Raw genomic sequence first — 13,925 nt, forward strand, 5'->3', positions numbered from 1 at the left:
ACTTCATACCACCCACCCTCAATGTGGGAGCCAGCCAGGGATGGCAGAAGAGGGAGCATCAATAATTTTCTCCAAAGGAGCTTGTGTCTAGAGAAACCAATATTTAACAGCCCCATTTACATTGAAAGCGTGGTTCTGATTATGAGATGGTAATGAGGGGATTAGCCAGAGGAGAGAAGCCCCCTGCCTGCCTCCCCCTCCCATTCTTCCTCCATCACCCTGCACGGTGGGCTTATTCCTAGAGGAGGAGTTATGGGGGAGGGTGCAGGGCACTCCCACTGGGAGAGCATCAGAGATGCCAGAGCAGGGCAGGGGTCCTCCAGGACCCCATCTGAAAGCCCCTTATTCACTTCTGGAATCAATTAACCTCAGAAAGGGTGATGGGTGACGTGTGAGACACCCGATTCTGAGAGTCCTTCCATTCCTTTCCCCTAGACTCAGCTGAGACCCTCTGCTCTCTGACTCTGTCCGGTATTTCAGATGGGCACGTTTAAGTCATGTTTTGCCTCTGAAGTAGAGGGGACTGAAGTTAAAAAGTCTGTTGGGAGAACTTTTGCTTGGCTCCTGACTTCTCTGGCTTAACCTCAAACTAGGCCCTGTTCCCTGAATTCCCCGCCTCTCTGGAATGGCATATCCTTGTTCTCTTCATCCCACACCCTGCCTTTTAACCAGGCGGCGGTTTATCTCTGGCTCTTCCTGTGGGGCGAGGGGTGGAGGATGGAGAGAACCCAAGGGGGTCACCCATCCTGAGGCCCTGTTTGTTGGTGGACAATTGTGCTCAGACTGGATAATTCAGTGTGTGATTGTGGTCACGCCCCCCCCTTTTGTGCCCCTTTCGGAGCCAATCTCCCAGACCCAGATGGGTTAATCCATAATGCAGACGAGCAAGTAATTGGCTGTCAGCCCGGCCCCCTGCACCCCCTCCCCTATTAGTGCCACTGCCCTAATGAAGCCCAGCTTGGAGAGCCCCCTTCTCAATGAGGCGCCAGCCCCAACCCAGCCAGGCACACATGTGTCTCCGCTGCTCTGCCCGAAGCCTGGTTCCCTTTAGGGACCCTCAGCCCAGCCTCCCCGGGGTGACCCAGCTGCCAGGGCTTCGGAGGCCCAGGGGGAGGCTGTGATGGATGGGAGGGAGTTAGTTAATAGAGCCCAAAACACATGGGCCCTGTCCCCACACCGACCCTCCCCCTCACACACACACACACACACACGCACGCACTTTTACAGCTTCGTCTGACAGCAGCCCTGGCCTTTTGAAATAGCCCCATGGAATATTCCCCACTTCCATCTCCCACCTAAGCTGTGCTGAAACGGGAGCTGGAAAGCTGTTTCTTTGGACACTGGCACAAGTCATTGCCGCCCACTCTACCCCCAGCCTCTGCCAACCTAAGTCCCCGTGTGGGTTTTGGGCAGAGACGGCTCAGGACTGTGTTGAAAGATGAGCTTGGCCTTCAGTCTCCAATGACTCGACTAATGTTGGAATCTCACCAAGTGATTTTCTCTTCCTTAATTCTTGGACTCCATCTCTGTTTTTGATCCTACTTCTCTTCCTACCCACTTCCCAACCAATTCTTTAGAGGCAGAACTAGAACCAAGCCCCAAAGGTGAGGGTATCTACAGACCAGAGCCGTTCTCTCTGTTGGAGCTGCCCATCTTGTCCTAGGCATCCCACCAGGTTTTGAGCTCCCTGTATCTGGAAGGATTCAAGCCAAGCCTGGATGAGAAGAAAGGTTTGGCGAGGATATTTGCAAAGGGACCTACCATTCTCTGATTCCCTGCACTTGCTTCCTGCCCGTACATCTCTCTTCCTTCCTTCCCTCCAATATAAAGAGCGGTGGGTTTGCTGACCCTTTTTCCAAACCAATGGAGGAAAGAAGAGATTGGCTGCTGCCTGGGCTTGGGTGCCCATCGAGGCAGGAACACTTTGTCCTGAGGCGAGTCCTCGACCTGTAATCTGCCTGCCCTCCTGCCTCTATTTAAACCTTTAAAATGATAATTTTATATTTTCCATTATTATCAAAATATTTTTAAATGGAGGAAAGGTGAAAAAATTGCATATAGTCCCTCACAACTAACCAACCATTGCTTAGATTTTGGTTTATTTTTCTTTCCTTTTTTCCTTTTATCGTATGCTTAGAAATCACTCAACACAACTAAAGTATTTACCGAATGTCTTCTGTGCATCAGGCAGAGTGCTTATAGTTTTTCTACCTGGATTATAACTCCAGACCTGTTCCTATCTTTCCTTCTCCTCTTTTTTTTTTTTTTTTGCGGTACACAGGCCTCTCACTGTTGTGGCCTCTCCCGTTGTGGAGCACAGGCTCCGGACGCGCAGGCTCAGCGGCCATGGCTCACGGGCCCAGCCGCTCTGCGGCCTGTGGGACCTTCCCGGACCGGGGCACCAACCTGTGTCCCCTGCATCAGCAGGCGGACTCTCAACCACTGCGCCACCAGGGAAGCCCATCCTTCTCCTCTTTTAATGCCAGGGTTATTGCTCTGGAATAGGTAAACCCTCTCATGATGGAATATTTGGAAATTCTCACATTTGGGATGGGGGTCTCAGCACTTGTCAAGGTTGGAATCCATAAAGTGCTCCAAAGTCACAGTGGGCCATCCCTTTATGATTAAGATCTTGGAGAGGAAAATAAGGCCCCCATGCCGATAGTGCAGGGCTCAGGGGGTGGAGGCAAATGACCCTAAGTAAAGTCTAGCTCCATTTTGATTGGATGTGGTAACAACACTGAGTGGTGAAATAACATTCAGAGGTTGCTTCTAGGAAATGTTGAATATTTATGAGCCTTGCAATCAGGACCTAGGAGGTAAGGCTTTAAAATAAACAGGCAGCAGGATGGGGGTAGGGAAGATGGAAGGAGAGAGAGAGACATGGAAGAAAAGCCATGGGGAAAGGAGAGAGACACATGAATGGAAGGAAGAAGAAGAATAGGTTCTCGTGACTTGTCAGAATAATGACTTCTCTACATGTGTAGATGGGAATGAGGTCACAATGATGCTGGCTTTTCCAGGTCAGACTATGGAAGCCCAGAGAGACCTTGGAGTCATCTTCACTCCCAGGAATTGAGCTCCAGGATATGTCGGTTAAACAGAGCCCCTTATGGTGTAGAAAACCAAAGCTCAATGTAGAGCAGTGGAAGGAAGGACTGCAGGGCAGAGGGGTCCCGAAAGACACTGGAGATAGGTCCAGTACTCAAGGTGAATACAAATAAATCTATGAACACAAGTAGCAACTCAAAGAACACAGAGACTAAAGACTCAGTGACGTAAGGTGGAGAACCTTTCACATATGTATTTAATGCAAAAACATTTCCCTCTGAATGTAAATCATTAGAGGCACGGGAATATTTCTCTTTAATTGAAAAATGAGACATCCTCTGTTGGATGCAGGGGATTTGAAGATCTTAATTGGTCTCTTCCTTTGTGAATTTTATGCTCACATAGAGAGAGAGAGAGAAGGAGAGGGAGGGGGAGAGGGGGAGAGAGAGAGAGAGAGAGAGGCTGAGGCTGGGAAATTGAGACAAAGAGTGATAAAAAACATAGTCCAGTTCTGACTTCCCTGAAACCGCAAAAGTTCCAGGAATTATAGAAATGAGCAAATGGAAAGAGCAGCAGGTTTAATACTGATAGGTACCAGGTACGATGGGATTTCGGAACTAAAAACAGAATGGTAGAAAAAGATCTGGAGGTCTCAGTGGGTTACACTCAGCAATGTGCTTGTAGAAGTCATTCTGTTACTAGAATTATGAATTATACATAAGAATGGTGGGGTGGGGGCAGGGGAATCTGCCTTCTGCTATCCTCAGATGCAGGTCTTTCACAGAGAGGTGGTATACCAGGCACACGGTGTATGGTCAGCCTGAGTTTAAATCCTGGATCCTCCATGTAGTAGCCACTTAAGTAACTTTGGGCAAGTTACTTAACCACCCAGTGCCTACATCTCCCCATCTGTAAAATGAGGGTAGTAACAGTACCTATTTGTTAAGTTATTAGGAGAATTAAATGAGAAAAGCACCTAGAACAGCCCCGCCAATAGTAAGTTCACAATAACTGCTATGCTACACATTATGTCGGGCACCCAGGGTTCAAAGATGAGTCAGATATAAGTTCCAGCTCCCTAAGGGGAACTTGGAGCTCATGGGGAAGCTAATCACGGAGCAAATAATTTAAACATCGCATGTTAAATTGTACGGTAGGGGAATAAATCAAGTGGTCTGGGAGAGTCAGGGAGGGCTTCAGTAATCACTAATCTGCACGGAATCCTGGCAGGTGGAGAACGGAAGGGAGAGGGTACTTCAGGAAAAGGAAGTGGAGAATGGCAGGAGCTAAGGTGCAGAAGTAGAGAGAGCACCACACGTGAAAGAAAAAAGGCAGCTTGGCGGTGGGATGTAGATGGCCAGAGGGATGGGGTGAGAGGTGGGGTAATGGAGAAGATCTGGGAGAGGCACACATGATCTATGGTGATACTCGTATGCACTTCCTCTAGGAATTGAGAAGCCATTATCATTTTTAAGTAGGCGAGTGACATGATCAGGTTTGAACATCAGAGACAAGCGTGTAGCTCAGTGTCTGGCACTTGGCGGTTACTTACTAAATGGGGTTTGAACAAATATACGACAGTTCCTTGAAGCAGCAGAGTAGGGGATGGATTCCCAATGGGAGGCTGAACGCAGGGAGTTCGTTTGCAACAGTCAGAGTGAAAGATGGTGAGAATCTAAACTAAGGCCGTGGCTGTGGAGATGGGCAGGAGGTACAGAGCTGATGAAATAGCTCTCAGAGACTCACTGGACTGGCTTCCTCAGGTTCAGGGTTTAAGGGGGGGAGGTATAAAGAATTTAGGAAGAGTCCAAAAGAAAGGTCCAGTTTATAATTGTAACACAACAATAATAAACATAGGAATAAACAAATGAGAAGTATTCAAGATCTACATCATGGAAACTTTAAAACTGTTAAAGGACATAAAAATGAGGCAGATGTTTTCTGCCACAAACATGTATCACTGGTCCTAAAGGGGAACAATATACTCCTTGCTCCTCGTTGTTGAAAATGCCCCATATTTGAGTCTAATGTCATAAGACTCTATTACCCACCATCTCAGTACTACCTACTGCCGACTCCTGGGTCCTACCACCTCATTCCTTGCAGATTTTAGCTTCCGGCTCAATGTTTCTCACCAACTCTTCCCCTGCTCTAATTCTTGATGGTTCTAATAACCACTCAGATGATCCATCCGATATCCTTGCTGTTCGGAAATTCTCTGGTGGTCCAGTGGTTAGGACTACAAGCTTCTACTGCAGGGGGCACAGGTTTGATACCCGGTCAGGGAATTAAGATCCTACAGCTGAGCCAAAAATAACCTCAAAAATCAAAAAACAAAACACCAAACAGTATCTTTGCTGCTCAGTTTCTTGACCTCTCCTCTCACCACCTTGTTGTCTGCCCTACCTTAGCCATTAATTCCTGTGGTCATACCCTAGTAGACCTTGTCATAACCAGTAACTGAACTACTCCATGATCTTAATTTCAAGCAACCTCATTTCCAATCGTCATCTCCTATGTTTTCCCATTGGCTTCTTCTGATGTTCCAATTCCAACAAACCTTAGAGCCCCACCAGGATAATCCATGAATCTTATTTTTTTCCCATTGATCTCAATTCCTTTTCACTGTCACTCCAGTTTTTCAACTCGTGGCCCTACTTCCCTCCTTACTCAGCTTACATTCCCACGGTCAGTCATCAGAGTCAGTTTCTTGTAGACATGCTCAGCTTTCCTATCTGACCCTCACTTCTCTGAGTGTGTCTGACTAACCCACAAAGTTGAATAAATCCAACTCTCCACCTCTTCTGAACCTGCACCCAAGCCACTGAAGGTACCTGGAAAACATGCAAAACTATGCGCAATGGTCTCACTTTAAATTCATGATCTCTAACCCCAGGCAGGCCTCTAACACTGCCTGGTGATTATGTTGCATTTCCCTAGTTGGTAACTCTACTGCTCTCCTATATGAATATGTCATACACACACCTCCATCCTCAAGCCGTCAACACCTCTTCCCCTATCCCACTCTTAGCTGATAACTTTACTTCCTATTTCATGGGGAATAGAGAAGCAATCAGAAGATAACTCCCGGGACTTCCCTGGTGGTCCAGTGGGTAAGTCTCCACACTCGCAATTCAGGGGGCCTGGGTTCGATCCCTGGCTGGGGAACTAGATCCCGCATGTGTGCTGCAACTAAGAATTCGCATGCCGCAACTAAGACCCGGTGCAGCCAAAATAAATTAAATTAAATCAAAAAGAAGATAACTCCCACTGGCTCCCACCATCACATCTTTCCACCTACTCGTGTCTGGACGCCGTAGCCTCTTCTTCCTTTTATTGTGGAAGAACGATTTGTGTCCTAAGTGAAACTGTTCACTTGTGCACGAGACCCCGTCGTCTCTCCAGTCAAGGACATTGCTCCAGCCACGCTCCCCTCTCTTCTCTGAATCGTGGATGTCCCTTCTCTATTAGGTAATTTCAGTCAGCACAGAAGCAGGAGGCTTTCCCTCCCATTTTATTAAAAGAGATTTCTGATCCCACTTCTTTTTCAACTTTCTCCCCACAAATCTTCCCATTTCAGCAAAACTCTAATTCCTTTGCTTCTATTTTCTCATGCCACCCCAATCAGAATTTGCTTCCACCCAACCACCAGAACTGCCTTTAACAAGGTCACAGTGGCATCCACATTACTGAATTTAATGACTCATCTCGGTCTTCATTCTAGCTCTTCTTATTCCATTTACTATAGATCCCTCCCTCCTCCTTCACTTGGTTGCCAGGATACCACACTCTCCCAGATTTCCTCTTATCTCTCTGGCTCCTTCTAAGCTTTCTGTATGCTTCCTCCTCAACTCCCTAAATTCTAAATATTAAAGTAACCAAAGCTCCAGTCCTTGGACCTGTTTACTTTTTTTTCTATCTCCCTTGATGATCTCATCTAGTTTTGTGGCTTTTTATAGCATTTATTTGATGAAGGGTCTCAAATTTTTTTTATAAGCAATACAAGTTTATTTAATTACTTTGGAAACAATCCCCCCCAAATGATGCCTGAACCTAAAAGGTACATAAAAATGACCAACAATATCTTAAAATAATAGAGCTGAAGGGCTCTCAAATTCATATCTCTAGCCTAGACTGCTCCTCTGAACTTCACGACTAGTTCATCCCACTGCCCATTTGATGACACCACTGAGATTTCTAACAGGCATCTCAAACTTAACATGCCCCAAACTAATTTACTAATATTAACTAATTAATTAATTAGTTAATTAATAATTAACTAATATTAATATAAACTCTACAATATGTTTAGGTTTCCCCATACCAGTAAAATCTTGTCAGCTCTATTTATATATATACGATGTGAAAGGATACCCTAAACACATTGATGTTAACAAGAGCAGGCTGCAAAGCAGTACAATTAATATGATCATATTTGTGTTTTAAGAAGGATAGAGAGATATATGCTTTTTCTTAAAATTTGAAAGGGTACACAAGAAACCATCTGTAGCTGCCCCAGGCTGAAGAAGGATAAGAATGGTGTGAGGACTTTGTTCATCTCATACTCTTTTATTCTGCTTGGATATTCTTGCATGAGCATGTATTATGCATAGGATAATAAAACTATTTTTAAACTAACACAATAGGATCCCTAGCAGAGTATCAGAAATAATAGAGGGGGAAAGGGAAGGAAGAAAAACAGAAAAAGAAGGTGTAGTGGGTTAAATTTCAGAATGTAAACTTATTTGGAAGTAGGACCTTTTCGGTAGTTAAGAAGAGGTCACACTGGATTGGGTTGGGCCCTAATCCAATGACTTGTATCCTTATAAGATGTACACACACAGGGAAGACTGCCATGTGAAGACAAAGGCAGGGATTGGAGAGATGCGTCTACAAGCGGAAGAATGCCGAGGACTACCGGGATCCACCAGACATGGAAGAGACAAGAAAGAAGATGTGGCACATATATACAAGGGAATATTACTCAGCCATAAAAGGAAACGATATTGAGTTATTTGTAGTGAGGTGGATAGACCTAGAGTCTGTCATACAGAGTGAAGTAAGTCAGAAAGAAAAAGACAAATACCGTATGCTAACACATATACGTGGAATCTAAAAAAAAAAAGAAAAAAAAAGGTCATGAAGAACCTAGGGGCAAAACGGGAATAAAGATGCAGACCTACTAGAGAATGGACTTTAGGATATGGGGAGCAGGAAGGGTAAGCTGGGACAAACTGAGAGAATGGCATGGACATATATACACTCCCAAATGTAAAATAGATAGCTAGTAAAATAGGCAGTGGGAAGCAGCCGCATAGCACAGGGAGATCAGCTCGGTGCTTTGTGACCACCTAGAGGGGTGGGCTAGGGAGGGTGGGAGGGAGACACAAGAGGGAGGAGATATGGGGATGTATGTATATGTATAACTGATTCACTTTGCTATAAAGGAGAAACTAACACACCATTGTAAAGCAATTATACTCCAATAAAGATGTTAAAAAAATAAATAAATATTAAAAAAGAAAGAAATCTTCCTTAGAGCCTTCAGAAAGAGCATAGCCCTTGACTTCAGACTTGCAGCCTGCGAAAGGGAATAAATATGTGTTGTTTTTGTCCACCTAGTTTGTGTTTTTTTGTTATAGCAGCCCTAGGAGAATAATATAGAAGGGGAGAGAGACAGAGACAGAGAATGAGAATGAATGGTAGGCACAGAGGGAAGGCTAGTGGGCTCTGCGGGGGCAGTTGTTGTGAGGACTGACTAGTTAATTGGGTGTATTCTCTAAACCAATATGTACGGAGTGCTTGCTCTGTACCAAGTTTAATAAAAGGAATCAGGAAAACTCTTGTTCTCCCTAGCCTTTGTTCCATCTGTACTGGGATGTGGACATTTCTGCCCAGTTGCCCCCAAATTTCCAGACTTGGCGGTGTGTGTTGCACACTAACTCCCCCCAGGCTCCTCCACTGGAACCCCAGTGGTGGGGGGCCGAGGCGGGGGGGGGGGAAGTGCGCTCTGGGACAAGGGGCCCTGGCCTATTATCTCAGCAGCTACAGGGTTGAGCCAACAGACCCTGGCTCCTGCCGGGGGCTGGCTCCTGCTGTCTGCTTTCCAGCCAGGGGCCTATTCTTTGCTCTCTGATCCCCCCTCCTGTTTGGCCCCTGCAGGCTGGGTCAGTGCCCCCTGGCATCATTGCTCTGAAGCCAGCAACCCTGCTGGGCCATTCACAGGCATAGCTTAGTAGGGGTGGGGGACAGATGTTAGTTCCTTGTCTCCCTCCCCAACAAACACACACACATATGCTTGGTCCCTGGGAAAGGACCAAGGCAGAGAGAATGATGGGAGGCTAGAGGCTCTGGGGGGATGTAAACAGACTGTGTGTGTGTGTGTGTGTGTGTGTGTGTGTGTACTAGGGAGAGGCAGGGGCAGTAATCAGTGTGAGATAGGGGGGTTGTCCTCAATTACATGCCAGCAGCTCATCCACTACCAGCTGGCATGCAGGCTTTGAACCACCAAGAAGCTTCCCATACAGCCCCCAGCTTGGCCACCGAAAATTCCCAGCTATGTTCTCTGGCGTATGTGATGGCTCTAGGCCATGGAAGTTGACCTGGGGTAGCTATTCTCTCCATAAACACACATGCCCACACCCCAGACACATATTTCTTCCCACCAGACTCCATAACCCTATCAGAAGAAACTTACCCTCTCTCTCCATAGACTCCACTCTCCCCATCCTCTCTGCCTCTTGCTACTCTCTTTTTTTGCCAACTCCCCTCAGAACTTCCTTTTCTCTTTTTTACTCTTTCTGAAGTGCAGACTGTTACTGATAAAACCCTGGGAAAGAAGTAGTCTCCTGAGGCAGCAGAAGGGAGGGGCCTGGAACTCAAGTCCTTTCTCCAGCCTAAGGTGGAAGTTAGACGAGGACCCTCCAATTACAGTGCACACACTGAGTGCTTTAGGTCAGGGGTCCCCAACCCCCCCGGGCTTCGGCCCAGTAGCAGTCCCTGGCCTGTTAGGAACCGGGTTGCACAGCAGGAGGTGAGTGGCAGGCGAGCAAGTGAAGCTTCATCTGCCGCTCTGCATCGTTCGCCTTACCACCTGGACCATCCCCCTACCCACCCCTCATCGGTGGAAAAGATTGTCTTCCACAAAACCGGTCCCTGGTGCCAGAAAGTTGGGGACCGCTGCTTTAGGTGCTGTACCAGCGCCTGTGGTCTACAGGTTAGGAAAGGGAGACAGATGCAGCGAGTTACCTACTCTCTCTAAATGAGAGGTAGAAGCCAGAGTTGTGTTGGTCGTTTGTGTGGTGAGGTGGGGCAGGCAGTGGGGAGACGAATAGGAGGCAAACTCCTTCCAGAACTGCCTGTGGGAACAGCATAGAGAGAAGCAGGACTGGAAAATGTGCAGGGCCAGTGTCCAGGCTGCCCATCGGACCTTAAGAAAGGGAGGCTGGGCTTTTTCTGCCCCCTCTCTGCCCCACGCTCTACTGAATCCAGGGCTCCAGGGACCCTGAGCGGGCTGGGAATTGGGCTGTGGTTGGGAGGCGTTTATTCTCCAATACACCCCAGCTGAGTACTGCACCCTCTTTTGGCATTTAATATGAGTTGGTTTAAAGGGAGAGTATTCTAGAGATAGAGAAGTACAAAAAAGGAAAGAGAAGAAACAAGAACAAAAAGTGGGGAGAGAGAAAAGAGTATTGAGAAGGAGTGAGGTGTAGAAGAGGGACAGGAGATTTGGGCCAGGAGAGTCTCGGACAGGAAGAGAGTGGCCCTACTTTGTCCAGCCTCTAAACCCAGAATGCCAGGGATTAGGAAGCAGCCTTGCCCATGGGCTGAGTTGCAGCCTCCGCTCAGGGAACCCTGAGCAAATAGCCCTGATCCCCACATAAAGGGCCAATTAACTGCGCTGTCTCTGGGAACAAATCCGCTAACAGGGTGACAAGCCCCTAGACGCTGGCAGGCCCTGTGTTTGCTGAGAGGCCCACCGGGAGCAAATCAGGGGATTAGGAGGGGGCAGGAGCCACATGGTGGGATGCGGTTTCCTGTCTGCTGCAGCCCTCCCTGCCCCAGAGCAGGGCTGGTGCCAGGACGCCGGATTTCTGTCCTGGTTCATCCTCTGACGTGACGGAACCCAGGTGACCTGGGTGGGTCAGCAAGGAGGGGAGCAGAGGGCTCCTGAACCGGGAATCTGAAGCATCAGAGCAGAGCAAGTAGTCCAATTTCTCCTTAACGGATGGGCAAACAGGTCCAGAGTGTGAAATCTCACTGGCAAATATAGGATTGGGACGTCTGGGTTCGTCATTCCTGAAGGGATTGATTTCTGGTGGGAAAATCTAACCCTTATCACCTCTCTTATCTGAATGCAGCCTCGTCCTGGAACAAGGATCAGACGTCAGGTCCTATCTCTTAGTAACTGGTCCTTGAGAAAGAATGTCACCAGCTCCTCTCCCACCTACCCCAATTTAAGGTCCACTGGGGTTTAAGTCGTTTGTGGGGCGCCAGATTCCTAGTCCAGCAAAGACAGGCGGGGTGCTGAAAGAACAGCTCCTAGGGCGCAGCCTCCGGTGGGGCACGCCCTGCCCCACTGCCCCGCCCCGCCCCCGCCCTTCTTGCTTCTGGCCTGGCGAAGTCACGCACAGAGCTGAGGCGGGGCGGGGGGCCGTAGGAAGGCACCTAAACGTCCGTTCGTTTGAGGCCCCCGAGGGCTGCTCTGAGGATTGAGGGAGGAGTTTGGGGACAAGCCCCCACCCCTTGACTAAGTCTCTAGTTCACTTGAGCGCCGCCTGCCTGAAATACCCAACTCCTGACTTAGCTTACGATGGGGTCTACGTCTGTGTAACACCCACCCCTCAGGATGTTGACCTGTTCACCTGCCTCTTCCCACTTCGGAAGCAGCCACTCCTCAAAGGTGATCTCCTCACACGGAGCCCTCCGGTTGAGCCAGAACCCCACCATCAGCAGGGCCTTAGCTCAGATAGGCCCGGGTCTCTCTTCCCCTGACACCCCAAGGCCACCCCTAGCCTAGGAAAGTGTGTGTGTGTGTGTGTGTGTGTGTGTGTGTGTGTGTGTGTGTGTGTGGAGGGGGGCGACTGGGAGATCTTCAGGTACAAAGAACGCCAGAAAAGCCAGAAGCAGGCGGGTGGGGGGGGTGTCGTGTCCCCTCCCCGTAAGGAGGATCGTTATCAAGTTTGAACTGATTTGAGCGAGTCTTCCATCAACCCCATGTCTTCTCTTGCACTTGCCTTTACAGGAACAATATTGCTCTCTTTGTCTTAGCCCCAGACTCCCTGGCTCCCCTTCAGTCTCCTCCGAAAGGTGAGACAATTTAATAAAATATGTCAGAGCAAAATAATGCAAAAGCATGCCGATAGATGCGAGATGCCTGGGTTTCCCCGGGCTTTCCGCCTCCAGTTTTATCCCTGTTGAGTATCCTCAGGAACTACTAGATTAGTGGTGCGTCTGGGGCAAGGACTCCCCGGTCAAGACGCGCCACCTCATCCCCCGGTCTCTCGGCTGCAAACCAGGCGACTGCTGGGCAAAGGGGTGGACGCACCGCGGAATGATTCTCCACCCACTTCCAACTCCCGCCCCAAACCACGCCAGCCGTCCGCACTCCCGCAGCAAAGCCCGGGGACTTGGGAGGAAGTGGAAGCCAGGACTTGGAGAGCTAGAGGAACGGTCTGGCCCTTTGCCTCAGTTTCCTAAAAGAGGAAAAGAGAGGAGGGATTCCTCCTTTGAAGTCAGGCAGAAGGGCAGAGTCCGAAAGAGCCTCATCCCTCATCTTGGGTGCTTTGAGAAAGGAGGGAAACTCTCCCGAGGTGTCCAGAACCGACGCGGGACTCGGGGCGCGGGGCGGGGACTCCGCATCTCGCGCGCGACGCGACTCTAGTCTCTGGCCCTGCTAGTGGCCGTCGGGGTGGGGGTGGGAGGGTGGAAGGCGGCGGATTAATCCCTTAATTACGCGGTGATCCGCGTGGCACCTGCTTTCTGCCCGCCCAGCTCCCAGGGGACCCGGGCACGGCGGGTTGGAGAGAGAAGGACGAGGGAAGGAGGAGGGCACGCGGAGGCACGCGCGGTACCCAGGCGCGCCGGCAGGAGAGCGGCACCGTGGCTGGGACAGCGCGCAGAAGCTGTAGAGGGGCTTACGGCTCCCGGCCCGCGGGTCTCAGACCCAGGGGCTGGGCCCCGAGCCCCCAGCCCCGGTCCCAGTCGGGTCGCGCCATGCTGCGCTACCTGCTTAAAACGCTGCTGCAGATGAACTTGTTCGCGGACTCCTTGGGCGGGGACATCTCCAACTCCAGCGACCTGCTCTTTGGCTTCAACTCCTCGGTGGCGACGCTCAACCAAAGCCAGCTGACCCCCGGCGATCCTTATCTCAACGGTGAGACCCTGAGCCACGGGGACTTCGGATCCAGGGATGGGGTAAGGTGGGAGGGCGGCATGGACGGGGAGTCCAAAGGGCTCCTGCCCCAAGGTTCAGGACCCAGCTACTCCCTCCCGCGCCTCCCGGGTGGTGGGGACCAATGGATAGTTTGGGGCTTAAAGCACCTGAGTGGGGATATCGGCGGGAGATCGAGGGCTTGGGAGGAGTTGGCAGCTGAGTCCACCACTCCTCTCCTCCCCAACCGATGCCCACGGCCACCCCAGGTGAGAAGAACCTGAGTAAGAGAGGCCGGGACCCACAGCACGGAGGGTAGAGGAGGGGGCGCGGTCGCTGGAGGGCCTGGGCCAAGCCGGGCCACTCGGTGACCCACCCAGGTAACAGGTTTCCGTTCGGGACCCTAAGTTTTCCAAGAACTCACTTAGGACGAGGGTGATGACGCCAAAATGTTAAATGTGTTTGCTACAGAAGGCGACAGAGGTGGCGACCATTTCAGGGA

The sequence above is a fragment of the Lagenorhynchus albirostris genome, chromosome 9 (assembly GCF_949774975.1).
Source record: "Lagenorhynchus albirostris chromosome 9, mLagAlb1.1, whole genome shotgun sequence".
Lineage (NCBI taxonomy): Eukaryota > Metazoa > Chordata > Mammalia > Artiodactyla > Delphinidae > Lagenorhynchus > Lagenorhynchus albirostris.